A 12,978-nucleotide genomic window follows, 5' to 3' on the forward strand; every position below is an offset into this window, starting at 1 on the left:
TGTATATTACGTTTCTCACTCCTCTTCCTTCGTATGCTTACTTCATTATAGAGTTATACTTTAAGAGGGATTATAAAACACACCTTATAAAATACAATTTTCTAGCATTAAAGGCATGTATAAATCAGAAATATTACATTGAAGTCAAGAACACAGGCTCTGGAGTCAGGCATACCTGCATTAAAACTAGTGCCTATGATTCACTAGCTGTGTGATTCTGTGCAAATTGCTTAAGCCCTTTAAGCCTCAACATCTTCACCTGTAAAATGGGCATAATAGTGCCCATCTCTTATGATTTTAATAAGAACTGAATGAGATGATGCTTATAAAGAACTTGGTATAGTGATCAGCACCAAGTAAACACTAAATTAATGTTAGACATTGTTATTATTATGTGGATGCGCATAGAAAAAAGACTGAATGGTTACACAAAAAATGTTAACAGTGGCTATTTTAGATGATAAGATTATGGACTTTTTTCCTTTGGAATTTATCCTTACTTTCTAAATACTCTATGATGAATATGCATTATGTGTTCCAACAAGCCTGTTAGATACCAGGGATAGGCCAGTAACAGCATTAAGTCACTTAAAAGAATAGAGGTTTATATTATAACCTTCTTCCTTCTGAAATTCCCTACAGGTACTTGAAATCTTATCATCTGGCAGTGAGTATGATATACAATTCAGACATTAGAAACAATAAGCTGTGGATACATGAAGTGCTAAAAAAGGAGTCAGGATAAGGATGGAGCGAGGATGGATAGAGATGATTGTGCCCTCCTACTTCCCGGATAAATACCTACTATCACACGCTTCTCTTCCTGCACACCACTTCTGGCACATACCACTTAGGTGGTTATTGTGATGCTCTGGTTCCATCGAGAGGCAATGAGTCATGAAGGAATCCTTCCCAAGGGATCTTATAATGATATGCTACAGTCTTCTCTGGAACTGAAAATGTACACTGCCCTTGTCTATCCTCCAGGGAGGTGTCCCACGTGGTAGGGATGACAGGATAGAGCCATGTGGCCAGTGGTGCCCTTGTGACCTCCAGGTCCTTGCTCTCCTACATTTGCTAAGTATTCAGATTAAATCCTTTGTAGAGAGTATGTTGGAGGAGGTCACTGAGAGGACATGACTGCCTGTTGACACAAGAGCTGAAGCCGGGGAATCGGGCAATGGTAGGTTCCTCACCCCGTCCCTTGTCCTTGGAATGCATATTCTTCTCACTGTTCCCACAGTGCGAGCCATTTCAAGGACACAGCCTTGAGAGAGCAATGTATTGTTGAGGCCATCTGGACTGAATATGTGACTGAATCCAGTTAAGGGCTCTATATCAGCTTTTAAGATTCTGCCTGGTAGATGTGGAGATCTACTCGTCTTGTGGCCGCCAAGACAAATGCCATATGTAAGTTCCCTTGCTTATTAAAACTGCCACCTGCCAATCTGGGGTGGCCTCTGTCTTTAGTCTCTCCTTGTGCTCTGTGTTTGAGGACCAGTTTGGAAACAAAAGGATAATACAATTGACATTATTGGCCAGACTATTTCTAAAAACATGGCCTAACTGTAAAATATAAGTTTAGTTCATGGGAAGATAGTGAAAGAGATCATCTTCCACTTAATAAGTTTTTAGCATGAAAACCAATTAACACATTAGAAAGCCTGCAATGTTTTAACATTCTCCTATAAGAACAAGATCTTAAGGTTCGCTTGGAGCATTTCTTTGCCTCTTGGTTGTATCTACCATATTTTGAAAGATTTTCAAATTGACATTTTGAAGCGAACTCGTTATTGTTGCAAACACACATGTATGTGTATTCAAATATTGAATAACAGTCCGAGGTTGATAAAGGATGATTCATAAATATTTTAAAAAGTTAGCTGTATGTCCATTTGTCATTGAGCCTTGGGGTCACCTTTTTGCTTTGCTTTTCTTACTTTGCATGAAACTATTTAACAACAGTAATGAATAAATTTTTTCAGAGTATTTTAAAAATTAGACTTCACCTTTTAATCTTTTGTTAGTGAAATTATATTTAACGGTCTCTTTTAAAATATCTTTTCTTGTTAAGGTTTTCTTACCATATTGACTAAAAGTGATAGAAGATAAAATATCATAAGCTGCCTAAAGCTATAATATGTCTTTCATTACTTTGACATTCTTAATATTATATCATCATTTTTAAGTCAAACTTTCCCCCTCACCAAAGGCTCAGGTTGATGGAGATAAATTGCTGAACTGTTCAAATAGTTTCATAACATTCTAACTTGTCAAATAGGAATAAGGTCATACAAGAGCATGCTAAATGGGATGAGTAGCCACCATTAATAAGAGTCTGAAAATCTTTCTATTTTTCTTTACAGTCAAAGAACTACAAATACAGATAAATATGTGTATTTTGAGAAAACTCTTTTGAAACATTTCAGGTCAACAAATTAATAGGCATCCAAGTAATGTTCAACAAAGCCAACAAGTAATATATTTCATGTTTCATTTCTATAGTGGAGTGGAGAAAAAGAGAGACAGAAAATTTCCCAGAAAAGCTGGAAATTTGACAGAAGTTCCAAAGAATCGTAAAGAAAACAAAAGAAAAAAAATAGAGACAGGGAGTCAGTAAACTTTGAGATTAGCTCTTGTGTAAGATAAAGCACACGGTCACTTATTATTTCAAACACTTTTGTACGCTGGATAGATGTTAATTGGCTTACTAACAGTTTTTAAATATTCCCATCTCCTTTGGGAAGCTTATGGTTTGCTTTTATTTTCAAACATCAAGATTCATCATTAAACATTTTCCAATGGAATTCCAGGAATTTTACCCATGTGTGAAGAAATAACTTGGAGTTGACACATTCACGAAAATAAGTGTCCTATTCATGAATTTACTAGATACATAGCCTCAGTGGCCCTTTGAATTTCACAGTTCTTTAGGTTTCCTTATTTTTTTTTTTTCCTGTGTGAAATCCTACATAGACATCTCATACCACAATGCCTAAGGTCAGAATCAGAACCAACATTTTGAGCCATTTTCTCCAAATCAGATATAGATTTTTGTTCTACAAATATTCTATCAGGCATCATTTATGGATGAACATTATTTAAGGCAGGAAAAAAATTGGGGAAATCAGTATTTTAACCACTATTCATAAATTGCCACCTATTCTTTAAACATTTGTATATCCTGTAAATGAGCATGCTACTTGTGGCAGAAGAAGGGAGAAAGGGAGACCATTTTTATTGGTTGAAACATAATCATCAAAACAATATCAGTGTATTTTATGCTTTATGGATATGATACATTCATAAACCTCAAGTGTTGGAGAAATGAGGCGGTTTTGAAAGACTAAAAAGGCAGTCAGGCTTGGCTTTAATAAATCACAATTTTGCTCCTCTTGTCACTATGTGCTGTTCTATTATGACAACTGACATTCAACAAACATTTTCCAAGCACCTACTATGCGCTAGGCTCTTTCCCATGTGTTAGATTTCATCATCATCATTCCCAGACTCAGTGAGGTTAAGTAACTTGTTCAAGCTCTCACAGCATGTAAAGAGTAAAGGCAGGACCCTAAATCAGGATGTTTGATATAAGAACCCAAGTGCTTCACTTGCAATATAGCCTCCGTGTATCTTACTTTGGGGTTTTATCAGGACTGCTATGACTGGATTTTGCACGCAGACTCCTTAAAATTAGAATTTGGGCCAGGGTGTCTAATCATATAAATATTCACTTGACCTTGGACAAGTTACTTACGTTCTCTGTGCCTCAGTTTCTTCATTGGTCAAATGAGGATATTAACAGTACCTACTTCACTGGGCAGCCCTGAGAATTAAGTGAGTTAGCATTAGAAAAATGTCGCATACATAGTGAGCTTTATTATTAAATCTTGTGAACTATTTATGATTACGAATTATGTTCTTAGAATTGTGTTCTTATAGAGTTTCATGTCTACATGGATATTTGGTTTTTGTCTTGTCTTGCTTGGTTTTAATTCTCTATTTCTGATGTTGGGAGATGGTGAATAAGACAAAACGGTAGCAGCTGTTGAGCTGTTAAAGGAAGAAAGCTGCACAAAAAGGTGATGGGAAAACATAATTACTTCAAGAGATAGCAAAAGGAAGGGGAAAAAAAAGAATAATATCCCATGTCAGAAGGAGAGTTCCTAAAAACTACCCTAGAGTAACACACACACATGCATGCACGTCCTGATAATTGTCTCTATAGAAATCAAAACTTGGGGAGTTGGTGGTACAAATCAGCACACTAAATCCAAGACAATAAATATGAGGGGTCGGGTAAAATGAGCAGAATATGATAATACACTCGCATTCTCAGAGGCCTCCCCTGCACTCACTCCCAGCCATTTCCTCCCTGCCACCTGCTCCTGTCCCTGAGGCAGCCTGTTAGGGGCGGTGGTTAGCTGGGTCTCTGACCTCCGGCTACCACATCTATATGCCTCCTGCAGTCACCCTCCCTCGCCCGTCTAAATCCACCCCTTGCTGCACACTGGCCCTTTGAAGGTTTTAATCAGGCGCCGATGCTGAAGTTTGTTATTCTTACCAATGGTGGTGATCAAAATCATGGGATGTACTCTGAATCCTAAACATGGTCAGCTTTGCAAACAATGTTTATGGACTCTTTTGTAGCACTGAGTGTTAAGGAAGAAAAACATACCAATCCTATCTTCAAATTGCACGAGACTGGTTATGAATGATTAACCATTGCAGAGACAATGGAGAATGTGCTCAGACTCTCTAGAGGCAGTGGTAATTAACCATTAAAAATGGCCTCTTAGCAGAGGGCTACTTTTAACTTCACTCTACGTTTATTTTTTCAGTTTTTATTTTTTCATTTGTGCGATGAGCTTTGACCTTTTTATGGAAAGTTTTGATCATTCTCTTTAAATTCCTAACTATGGGGGCCTTTCCTTTCCACATGAGAGTGTGTGTTTGTGTGCACCTCCCCAACATGTACATGCACTTGGTAAGGGCAGGTAGAAAGATAATGACACTCTGATACATATTTCTGAGCAAATTTTTGAGATCTTGGTTAGGTCACTTCCTCACTGAAGGCACTGTATTTCTTTTATCACTTTCAGAGACAGTTTATATAATTTTTAAAAATATGAAGTATAGTTGATTTACAATGTTGTGTTAGTTTCTGGTGCATAGCAAAGTGATTCAGTTTTATATATATATATATATTCTTTTTCAGATTCTTTTCCACCACAGGTTATTACAAGATATTGAATACAGTCCCCTGTACTATACAGTAGGACCTTGTTGTTTCTCTGTTTTATATATAGTAATGTGTATCTGTTAATCCTAAACTCCTAATTTAATCCTGCCCAGGTTATATAATTTGATGGTTCTATGATCTGATAAGAGCTGTTCTCAAGATTCATAGAGGTGCTAAGCACCTCTTCTCAGTTTCTGACTATAAAAAAATTGCAATGTCTTTGTTAAACTGAAAAAAAAATACAGTCAATCATTTAGGTTACTAATTTACAAAACAAAAAATCAGAGGAAAGTAAAATTCCCACCTGCCAAGTCACTCTACTTTTTACTAAAATCTGTGTCATAAGCTTGGTCAAAGGCTGAGGCAGTAGAACCAAATGGTTCCAAAATACTCTGGTTTAAAGACAATGGAGGTATATTAATCTCACATTATATCTGTTCAGTGAGCACTCCAGGCTGGAGGCTCTAGGTAGCTCTGGTCAAGGTGCTTACTCAGAGACTCGAGTTCCTTGCACCGTATTGCTTTGTCAGAGCAGGTCTTCATCAGCAGAGTGGAAGCTGAGTCACAGGTGAGGGACCTATAGCTTGCAGGAAGTGAAAAAGTGACGTGCAAGCCCACTGTCTTAGGCTCAGATGTTGAAACAGCACAGGTCACATCTATACACACTTCACTGGCAAGAATTCAGTCACCTGACCTCACCTAGCTAAAAGAGCAGCCAGAAAAAGTTGTCTCTAGTAGGGCCCACAGGAGCCCAGTCACAACTCTATTGTATAGAAAAGAGAGATTGGAGTTTGGGGGACAATCAGCTGTCTATGTCACATCCCCTTAGTTTCTAAAGCTAGACTTTGGTAAATTTCTAGATATTATGAACCATATTTTTAAATATTCAAAAATAGAATCAAATAACTGTTTTGGAAAAAATAATAATACCAAGTGTAAGATGTAGGATGACAGGAGTTGTATAAACAATCTCATATACTCTGAAGGGTATGCATGTTTTGTATCTTCTGTTGGATTCCAATACAACTTCCTTAATAGTGGAAGTAGAAGTGATACAGTCAATTATTAAACAGCTTTGCTGCTTGGTTGTCAAACACACACATAGAAATATTCTGTATTTCAGATTAAAGCTGTATCTTCCAACACCATATGAATCCAGAGGAGTACAGGAATTTGGAAGTGGCTCCTTTACTCTCTTCTATTTGTCCTCACAGCTACTTAGTATATTTATGATCTTTTATCTAGGCTGACAGGGCTATCCCATATGCCCAAGCCTTAATAATCCTTGGGGAAAATATCTCTCTTTCTATCCTCCTTCAGTCAGTAATTTGTAATTTTTACCTTTTTGACCCCTTTTCTCAGAATCTGGTTCCTTTAGCAAAGCAGACTGTCAATCACTTGGGTTCATCCAGATCCACTCTGGATGAGGTGAGGCTGAGTGAAGTACTGCAAATGGAGTACATGTGAAAAATCAATCAGTTTATACTGCCATATTGACCTCATCTTAGCGTAACTCTTTTTTTTTTAAATTTAATTTATTTTATTTTATTTTAGCATAACTCTTGTTCATGGTTTTGCTTTTAAAAAAGTTTCCTTCTCTTCCTCTGCGTTAGGTCCGACTCAAGGTTTAGGAATAGGTTAGGGAAGAGGGTGCAGAGTGACCTCCAGAGGCATACCCAGCTTATCCTAGGTCAGATTAGGTCTCGCTAGATTTCTTTCTACCCCTTACAGGGAGCTGTCCTTTGTCCTCTGCTTCAGAATCTGAACCACCAACCCATCTCCAACAGTCCGCCACCTTTTTCTTTGTGCTTTTCTGCATCACACTGATTAGGTCCAACAAGTCTAAATTTTAGCAGCTTGAAATTTAGATCCATGGAAGAGGCCTGGCCTCCTCTTCTTGCTGGGGTGATAGTTATACCATCCGTACCCAAGGTTGAGCATTCATGGTCCCCACATCACTCTCATCTTGCTCCTTGATACCATTCCTCTTCTAACTTCTCCTCACAGAGGTGAGAGGGGCTCCTCTTTGGCCTCACTGAGAGTGTATTAATTCTGTTATGGATGTTGGTGTCAGTGTCCTGAAGCCAGGTATTTTCCCTCTCTAGCAGCTCCCGCAGGGGTAAGAAGCTTCTACATAACAAACTGCACTTCAACCTTTACTTGTTAACATGGATTCTAATTAGTTTACTATTAGGGCTCTCTCCTAGCAGTCAGGTATGCCTACCTGAAATCTTGGCACTTTTCCTGGATGACCAGGTATTTGATTTTCAGTGTTATATAGTCCTATAGCAAAAGGCAACCTCTTAACCTCTTGGAGTTTTCTCTTAATTTAGTTATATACGAGAGTGAAATTATTATTTTGTTCCCTTGTCATAAACAGAGTTTAAAGGAAAGCTGGTGCAACTTTAAGAAATTGAAAAGGAAACTAGAGAAATAGCTTCTTAGTAGCATTGTTTTCATGAACTAGGAAATATATTTATGAGTTTGTCTTTTTTTTTTTCTGGATGAAGAGTTACTGTAGTGTTTTGGACTTTGAGACTCTTTGGATGATGAAGGCTAAGCTGAGATTTTTTGATAATCCATAAAATGGAAGATAGTCTAAAATATTTCAATCCTTTAAAATGTACTGAGATTTGTTTTATGGCCCAGCAGATGTACTTTCTTTGTAAATTCTACCTGCGCTTGAAAATATTGCATCTTTTGCTATTGTTGGTTGGTGTGTAGTATAAATTGCCCATTAGGATAAGTTGGTTGCTAGTATGGTCCATGCCTTCTAAATATTTTTTCTTGATGTAAGGGCAAGAGTGATGACTTCCAAGCTCTTGACACATCACAGCTAAAACCAGAAGTCTCCAGAAGTGAAGATTAAAAACCTGTAAGATAAACCCAAAGGAGCACAAGGAAAGAAATAATAAAAATAAGGTAGAAAATAATGAAGTAGGCAACAAGCCTCTGATATCAAAAATCACCAAAAGTTTGTTGAAAATTGATAAACACATAACAATACTAATCAAGAAGAGAGAATGCATACATATAAGAATATCGGGACTGAAAAGGATGAATCTCACTAGAGATCTTTAAGGCATTAACAGTAAATAAGAAGATGTCAAGATATTATAAACAATTCTATGCAAATAAATATGAGAATATAGATGCTATAGATTTCTAGAAAATACCACTTATCAAAACTTACAGAAGAAATAGATACCTAAATTGATCTATAATAGTCAAATATTCATAATTTCTATGATATAGACTGATGATAAAGAAACTAAATTATTAATAAAAATCCTTCCCAAAAAGAAAACTCCAGGCTCTGACAGATAGGAAAAGAAGTTCTATTTTTTGAAAAGTAAGTAGTAAATAACTCCAATACTTCACAAACTTTTCCAGTGAAGTGCAATTATGAGAGGAAGAATGCATGTGGGATATTGGGCAGTCAGTGGTGTGGTGGGAATAGGTATTTGCCAGTGGTCTTTGTGCAGCAAATAAATCCCATTCATATCGTTTAAAACAAAAAGAACTCGCAGCACATGAGTGTTTGTAAGAGACAGAAACTTTATCCCGCCATGAAAACTAAAAAATACCAGATGTTTCCTTCCTTACCTGGCATTTTGAATGTGGAGGAAGAAACAGGAAGACATAGAAAGTTAGAGATAATCCACGGTGGTGGAGTCAGTATGGGCTCAGTCACTGCAGTGCGACCCTGGGGTACAACCTTGGATATGTTGTCTGCTTCCCAGTCTTGCTGGAATCCTGCTCATGATCTGAGCCAAGGTCTTTAACTTTCCTGTCAAATCTGTGAGCTACATAACAGAATTGTAATGTATATATTCCTTTTTTCTTCAGTTTAGCCAGAGTTCAGAGGTACAATCACCATGCATTTCCTAAGTACCCTGAGGTGATACTACTGAGAAAGTACCAGTGCTTTCCACAGCCCATTCACAAGGCATTCCAATACCTTCTAAAAATCCTCATTAGTGTTAATCTCTGCCACTCCCAGAAGTAAGGTTCTGGCCTTTAGAGAAGATTTACTGTTTCCCCACTTGAAGACTCCACTACCTTCTGTCACCTTGAATCTTTTTGCTGGGCTCTTGGCCAGACTTCCCCTCTCATTTGGGATGACTGTCAACGTTTTAGGTTACTGAATTCATGGCTGCTGATAGATAGTACAGTCTTCAGGATGCAAGTCTTTCCCATCCCAAATGGCAATAGAGAGAGTATCAGGGATTTGAGCCCAGCAGTGGAATGGAGCATCTACATTTCTGTTTTTCACCTTTGACCAATCATAAGACCAAAAAGTCCAGTTTCTTGCGCTGCTATCCATTGCTGTCTATTCATGCCCAATTTAGCACTCGTAAGGACATTTGCAGTGGTTTGATATACATCTATACTATAAAAGGTATCGCAATTCATATAAACCTTAAAAGTTGACTACCGTATACTTCTTCACATCTAAGAATTTTAATTTATGAGGAGGTAGCAGGTATAATTGTCTGGCTGGATCAACCTAGCTAATTCTTTGGTTTTCTCTATTTGAGGGTACTGCTATTATGAGACCACTTCAAGACTTCTAAATTGGCATTGATGTGAAATATTGTTAGGGTTGAGAAAATTCAATATGTAACACAAATGCTCAGAATGGCTGCTCTCAGACCTCTTCCCACCTCTCTTGCTGAAGGATCCAGAGGCTCTCAATATTCTGAACTCAGAAATCTTCCCTGGCTCTGGGCTCATCCCCAGTTGAGAAACAGTGGGTTCCTCATACGTCACAAGGTTGCAGCAGCAACTTTATCAAGATCAGTTCCAACCCTTATCAAGATCAGTTCCAACCCTGCTCCTCCGAAGTCCTTCTGAGGACATCAGAAGTTTCACATAGTTTCTATCCCCTTCTTCTGATGAAAGGTTGCTGGGCCTTGGAAATACCTGAGTCACTCTCAAGACTGGAAAATTCTACCAGACATGATTTCTCTCTTCTCATTATTCTCTGAATTCATGAGTATCTGACAATAAACTTGTATAAAACCAAAGATCCCAGCCAGCCAGTCTGTTAAATAAAGTACAGTTTATTGGTTAAGCTTTGGTTCAGTTCACGATATCTACCAAATCCTAATTTCTCCAGAGTTCATGCAAACCACAATGATTAACTCTATCTGAAGATTTCAAGACATGATTTTTCTATCTTTAATTAAGAATTTAAAGATACGATCTCTTAAATCATTTATTTCAGGATGATTTTTCTAAAACGAATTTCCTATTGTGTTGCCCTGTTTTAAATTCCTATACTGTACATTTTCTCTTAGAGTGCAGGTTTAACTTTAATAATTTTCTGTATTCTTTGGGCCCCAAGGAATTACCAAGGACAAAAACATCTAAACTAATGTCTGAAGGTCCTTAACAGGTTCCCCGCCTCTACGTACCTTCTATTTGACTATGGGCACTAGTACACAGAACAGGTTCTGAGATTATGCTAACAACCAGAATAGGCTAACACTGAATAACATGTGTCTCAGCCTGGCTTTACTAGAAAGCAGATCCTGAGAAAAAGGCTTATGTGCCGATACCTTATTGGAGAGTATGCCCCAGGGGGCAAGAATGAGAGACAATGGTAATAAAGCAGGAAGAACCAGAAAAAGAGATGCATCATTGAGTTGGCTCTCTCCTATGTGTGACTGGTTGCTCAATCCCGTGGGATCACCTAAAATATTAAACGTTAAATTTATTTTAATCTGATTCAATTTAAAAGTTAAATGTTAAATTACTAGAGAATTTATCCTCTAGCCACAATGATATTAAATTAAAAATCAAAACAAAAACTGGAAACAAGGGCTTCCCTGGTGGCGCAGTAGTTGAGAATCTGCCTGCCAATGCAGGGGACACGGGTTCGAGCCCTGGTCTGGGAAGATCCCACATGCCGCGGAGCAACTAGGCCCGTGAGCCACAACTACTGAGCCTGCGCGTCTGGAGCCTGTGCTCCGCAACAAGAGAGGCCGCGATAGTGAGAGGCCAGCGCACCGCGATGAAAAGTGGCCCCCGCTTGCCGCAACTAGAGGAAGCCCTCGCACAGAAACGAAGACCCAACACAGCCAAAAATAAATAAATAAATAATTTTTTTTAAAAAGTGCTAGGAGCATCTTTAAAAAAAAAAACAAACTGGAAACAACTCAGATATCCTTCAATGGGTGAATGGTAAACAAACTATAGTACACCCATGCATTGAACTACTACTTAGCAATGAAAAGAAACAAACCAGGGACTTCCCTGGTGGCGCAGTGGTTAAAGAATCCGCCTGCCGATGCAGGGGACACAGGTTTGATCCCTGGTCCGGGAAGATCCCACATGCCGCGGAGCAACTAAGCCTGTGCACCACAACTACTGAGCCCGTGCTCTAGAGTCTGCGAGCCACAACTACTGAGCCTGTGTGACACAACTACTGAAGCCCGCACGCCTAGAGCCCATGCTCTGCAACAAGAAAAGCCACCGCAATGAGAAGCCCACGCACTGCAACGAAGAGTAACACCCACTCACAGCAACTAGAGAAAGCCCGCATGCAGCAACGAAGGCCCCACACAGCCAAAATTAAATTAATTAATTAAATTAAAAAAAAAAAAAGAAACAAACCATTGACACACAATGACTTGGTTAAATCACTAGATAATTATGCTAAGTGAAAAAACAATTCCAAATTTTATAGACTTATGATTCCATTGATATAACATTCTTGAAATGACAAAATTGTAGAAATGGAGAACAGATTAGTGGTTGCCAGGAGATAAGGAGTCTGTGGGTGAGAGAGGGAAGTGGGTATGGCTGTAAGAGAGCAACATGAGGTATCCTTGTGGTAATGGAAATGTTCTGAGATTTGACTGTGACAATGACAATATTTTGGCTCTTTTATAAGATATTGCTATTGAGGGATAAAGTGTACATTGGATTTCTCTGTGTTTCTTACAACTTCATATGAACCTACATTGATCTCAAAATAAAAAACTCAATTTAAAGACATGAAAAAAAAAGCCCTCTCCACAATTCATATGATTATCATTATTCCACTACCATTCAAGTGCTAAAACCAAAGTATAATCCCCCAAATCTTACTTTCCACCTGTAACTAACTCCATTAAATCACAGATGAGAACCTTAGTAATTAAAATGCCACTGGCTGCCAGAGGTTATCACCATGCCACATGGTGGCATACTGGTTCCCCAATATACAGAGTCTGAGACAAAGCTTAAATGCCAATACTTATTGGGGAGTGAGATCCAGGAAGCAAAGGTAAGAGATAGCGAGAGCAAAGCAGGTAAAGATAGAGAGCTAACACAAAGATGGATTATCAAGTTGGCCACCACAATGTGTGACTGGTTACATGGCAGTCAGAATCCTAAAGATGTTCCTCTAAACACCCACCCTCTGACTATTCAGCCAAACACTAATCTAGGTACCACTGTGAAAGGACTTTGCAGATGTAATTAAGACCAATCAGTTGGTTTTAAAATAGGGAGATTATTTTGGATTATCCAGGTGGGCCCAATCTAATCACACATGCCCTTAGGAGCAGAGAACTTTCCCTGGCTAGAGATGGACAGGAAGAGGTTAAAGAGGTGGTGAAAGGTCAAATCAGGGAGATTCCAAGTGTGAGAAGGGTTCAACATGCTGTTACTGTTTCTGAGATGTAGGGGCCCCTATGCAAAGACTGGAGAGAGGCCACAGGAGGTAAGAGAATCCTTCAGCTGAC

Source organism: Eschrichtius robustus, chromosome 8 (genome assembly GCF_028021215.1).
Source record: "Eschrichtius robustus isolate mEscRob2 chromosome 8, mEscRob2.pri, whole genome shotgun sequence".
Taxonomy (NCBI): domain Eukaryota; kingdom Metazoa; phylum Chordata; class Mammalia; order Artiodactyla; family Eschrichtiidae; genus Eschrichtius; species Eschrichtius robustus.